Source organism: Nansenia antarctica (genome assembly GCF_963989245.1).
Source record: "Nansenia antarctica genome assembly, chromosome: 7".
NCBI lineage: Eukaryota > Metazoa > Chordata > Actinopteri > Argentiniformes > Microstomatidae > Nansenia > Nansenia antarctica.
In genome coordinates, this window is record NC_137677.1 from 63,448,126 (window position 1) to 63,453,691 (window position 5,566).

The following is a 5,566-nucleotide window of genomic DNA, read 5'->3' on the forward strand; positions in this document are numbered from 1 at the left end:
CATTCTGTAGACAAACATCGACGTAAACACATCCATACTGTATTACAGCCTTCAGCGTGGCCGCACCTACCCTCTGGGACTCCCTCCCCATAGTGATCCGCAACGCCCCCACCCTGGACTCCTTCAAACCAGCCCTCAAAACCCATCTGTTCACAAAGGCCTTTGGCCCCCTAGTCACTGTTTCTGTTTTGCTTTGTTTGTTTTCTGTTTTGTCTGTCTGATCATTCCCCTTAGAATTGTAAAGCGTCCTTGGGTTTTTTGAAAGGCGCTATAGAAATTAAAGTTATTATTATTATTATTAGTTAAAATGTTTGAAATGTTTTCATTTCAACTGAGCACCAACTCAACAAATCTCGAAAATCTCGAAATCTGCTATACTCATTTCTTGACACAAGAGGGTACTATTGGAACAGTCTGAACATGACTCGACAAGCTACTGTCGACCAAACAGCTGCCTTACCTTTCACTTCAACACTTCGGTTCACTTCTGATAATGACAACATGGAGAGCAATGTAGCGTCACCAGTTGACAGTTTTACGTTCACAGGTGGGGTGGTGTAAGTGTTTAACATTGTATTTCTAGACACAAATTGATGAGGTCAAAAAAGGTCAATGAAAACTACAGTATATAAATGTTGGAGACAGCACGGAGCTTTCAACCCATGAGATTGTGGATGGGCTATTAAAGGCCTACTAATATTCCTTAAATCCTTATAACACTATGCTTTAGAACCATTAAACAGTCTGAGCAACACATGTACAGTATGTGAGCAATTTGAATAGAAACGGAAACATGAACAGCACCTACCTAGTACCAGGGGAGGCTGGTGAAGGTAGAAATCGGAGGACGGGCTCATTGTAAAGCCTGGAATGGAATATGTCTTTTATACCCTTCCTCATTCCATTTCATGCATTAAGCAATGCGCCCGTCCTCCGATTTCTACCTGCACCAGCCTCCCCTACGGTATGGCCACCACCACCACAGTCAGTGCAGAGGTGGTACACTGTAACACTGTATCATGTCATTATGTAATGACTGTCCTACAGGCTTCAGTGTACTAGTGATCTAGTGACCTAAATCCATGCATTTGTGTTACCCTGGTACAGAGCATAACTCACAACACAACACAACACACGACAATAGCGAGGATCCAGTACCATACAGTATGAGGTCCTATCCGTGACGGGGTGGAGAGGAACAGCATGTTGTGTGTTTAAGGGGGGGCACTCTGGAGTTCATACAATATCACAGCGGTCTCCCCCCCGCCCCACTTTTTGGTTTAGTAGAAACAGCTGAGGGGTGGAGCTAGAGAAATGTAACCCCTCTCAAATTCATAAACAAAGTTATGACCATACTGACCATCCATGAGATCATATTTGAAAGACCTTTTGCTAGCATATCAGCCCAATAGAGCTCTCAGGTCTTCTGCTAGCATATCAGCCCAATAGAGCTCTCAGGTCTTCTGCTAGCATATCAGCCCAATAGAGCTCTCAGGTCTTCTGCTAGCATATCAGCCCAATAGAGCTCTCAGGTCTTCTGCTAGACTAAAAACCCATCTTTTTAATATTGCCTTTAAATGACTAAATACTTAAATTAAGATTATATAATGATTAAAGCAATTTGAGCTGCAACGTTTGCAGGAAAAGCGCTATACAAATAAAGTTATTATTATTATTATTATTATATGATAGTTGTCACCGTGTTTTGAAGCTACGGTATATACTGTTTGTTTACAATGAATGGAATAAAACAAGCTCATACCGTATTTAGGGGTTCTGATGGGGTAAGACAGTTGAACTAAGCCGATGTGGAATTTACAAGTTATATTCTTCAATAGTCAACGGCTATATGTCATTAATTAAAATGTGTAAAAATCCCAGATTGCCCCTTTAAGTGAAAACCTGCTGAAAGGTAGAAGCAACAGGCGAGACGTTAGCGTGGCAGGTGGGCCGATGTAGGAGGGCAGGAAGTGACAACCACTACAGTTACGACAGAGAGAGAGAGAGAGGGTGTGGGAGAGACAGAGAGAGAGACAGAGAGAGAGGTGGGGGAGAGACAGAGAGAGAGACAGAGAGAGAGAGAGAGGTAGGAGTGAGAAAGGGAGAGAAAGAGAGAGAGAGAGAGACATACTGTACAGAGAGACAGAGAAAGAGACAGAGAGCAAGAGAAAGAACCAGAGAGAGACATATTACAGACAGAGAGCGTACACGGTGGTTTTCTCTGACTAACACCCAGGGACATGACCCGCTCTGAGAGGTCATAGGTCACCATAGTGTCTTCACCCTGATGGACGGATCACCTTTAGACCACTTCCTGTTGGTTCTGTTCCTCCTCCCACTGGCCTGGATCTATGGCAATGCTCAAGGTGAGGTCACACACACATGCACGCACACTCACGCACACGCGCACACACAGACACACACACACACACACACACGCACACACATAGACACACACGCACAAGCGCACACACAGACACACACACACGCACACACAAGCATGCACACGCACACACACAGACGCACACGCGCACACACACAGACACACGCATGCACACTTGCACACACAGACACACACACACGCACACACACACACACACACACACGCTTAGAACTAGCTACAGGATTCTGCAGAAGGGAGATCCATGATACTCATTGCCAAGTCAGACAGTAGCATACTGTACTGTTTGCATGTTGCTATTGACAATGCTTGAAAACTCTCTCTATATCTCGTGACGTTAGAATTATAAGGTTCTATCTCAATTTTTGTCCAAATTGAGTTTTTTACATAATCTGATCCATTAGGTGTTTATTAATGCCTGTGTGGTGTTATTTTTAAAATGTTGAAATTTTTGAGTTAGTAATTAATAAAATACAAAGGTTCCATCTCACAAAACATAATGGAATGTAAAAACGTTGACGCTCAATATCTCTGAACTGCTCTAAACGGAGATAGAACCTTCTCATTCTAAACGGAGATAGAACCTTCTCATTCTAAACGGAGATAGAACCTTCTCATTCTAAGCTCACGATCTGTTAGTAAGGGAGTGTCACTGGAACTGCCTGCCCTGTGTCAGAGGGGTATACTACTGCATGTGTCCGGAGAGTCACCATAATATTTTTTTATTTTTTTTTTACATTTACATTTTTGGCATTTAGCAGACGCCTTATTCCAAAGCGACTTACAATCAATACATTTGACTAAGCAAGTGAATCATCAATCCACCAGTCGTAGCAGGAAGAGTCATCTAGCTCAGGCCCGGGGCCATTGCAGTCACAGTGATAGAAGGAAAAGTTTCTTTTTTTCTTTTTTATATAGACATTGGAGAACAGAGAGACAGTACAAGGGGGGCAGTAGAAGTCATAGGAGACACAGTAGACGGGAAAAGTGGGTGTCTCAGGAGACACAGTGCTGGGGGGTAGTGGATGTCTCAGGAGGAGCAGTTAAGGTGTAACCTGAAGAGATGGTAGAACCTGAAGAGATGGGTCTTGACTGACTTGGTGATTGACTGATTAGATACTGATTGCCAAACACTAATGGTAATGTTATGAGTATTTTTTGGGGGGGTGATATACATTTCTCTTCCCCGCTCAGGTACACAAAACAAACAGCAAGCAACAAACACATTTCAGGCATTTTAGAACATACCATAATAATTATCATAGCTATACCTGAGTAATTTAATCTTGTAGCTTCTACAGTATCAAAGACAGTTATAGGAGCTTGTGATAGGATACTAGACCAAACAAAGATTATATTTGTCCTCAGAGACACTGCTTAATAATGCAAAGATCTGCTTTTAGCAAGAGGTTGAACATAAACACAAGTTACAGTTTTTTACGGTCGCTAAGTCACAGTGTTCAATACTGAAGCCACAGAGTCACAACTCTTCATACAGTCAGCAGAGCAGAAGCCCATGTGAACAAAACTGTGACTCTTTCTCTGTGATTTGTGCATTGCTTTCATACAAAATGCATTCAATGACTACGTTCTCCAAAATCCATAACACTTCTCTCATTCAAACTCCCCCACCTGCAAAACACTATGTATTTGCAACACATGTTTTCATTGTTAAACCACTGTGTTCAAAACTGAATTATTTGGTGCATTTTTGCAGTAATCATATTCCTATCATATATGACAGAAAGCTTAAACAGTTTTTTTTGCACAGTGTTTGAGTGTGCAGATGCTGTTATTTTGCACTCTATTGATACTCTTCAGTTCCAGCACCTCAGCAAAGTCTGATAAGGGATGAGCGGTGGTATTTTCATTATTTGCAGTAATCATATTGAAATGTCTAGAAAATATTAGCAGAATATACACGATGAAATGAAATAGACTAGATGCAGTGGCCCTAATACCCTTCTGTAGTATCTTTTGCCAAGATACTACTAGCATTGTGACTGTAAATGGTCCCTGGTCCTAGCATAGATCCTTCTTTCTTATGATGACCGATGTACAGGTGATTCACCCACCCTAGACAAAAGTACTTTCAAAAGTGACTTCTGCCGAATGTATATACAGTATATGTTACGGTACATGTGGGAATATGGTACATGTGGGAAAACTAGGGTTAGGGTCAGGTGCTACGTCGACTTGGTACATGCTGGCATGTCTAACCCTAACCCTATTCCTATCCCTAACCCTAACCCTACCCCTACCCCTAACCCTAACCCTAACCGTAGCTCCCTAGCACCTAACCCTAACCCTAGTTTTCCCACATGTACCGTGTTCCCACATGTACCGTAACATATATATATTTATGTAATTCATGTGTATATTATGGCTGTCCCCTCCTAGTTAACCTCAAACGGCCGGCGTGGTCTCAGTCGACCAAAGCTTTATAATGTTATGAACGTTGACACCCTCTGTAGGTATTGGTTGATGTACTGTAGGGGTTATAGTGAATGAATGAATGAATGAATGAATGAATGAATGAATGGACTTTATTGTCATTGCTACAGTACAGGTACCAAACAACGAAATTTAGGAGGGGTGGCTCCCCTGGTGTTAGGAAAGGGAAGAAAAAAAAAACACTTTTAAAAAAAAATCACAAGGGAAGGAGCTGGTTTACATAAATAAAGGCTATGTACACTATCCACTGTACTATACTGTACAGATAGTCGACTAGGGTTGTCATATTGCACAATAGTATTGTTTCACGTTATTTAAAGTGTCACAGTTTGCAGGCTTGAAATGTACATGTTTGTGCCTCAGCACTACACCTGATTTTTTCAGTCCAGCAGCTGCCATACAATCCGTCCAGTGGTATAGTGGCAGTAACGCAGAATTTGTTCACATTTACGATAAAGATAGGGCCTACAGTCAGTACAGGATACAACCATTAGTTTCAAAATAGTTCGTAATCTTAAGCCATTCAATGGAATATCTCCCCTATGACACATAACACAGAACACAGAAAAGGCCTAAGTTCTGGGCCCAGGACAGTCCGGACGGATTGTATGGCAGCTAGTGCTGAGGCACAAACATGTACATTTTCAAGCCTGCAAACTGTGACACTTTAAAATAATGTGAAAAAATACTTTCTTGTGAAATATGACAACC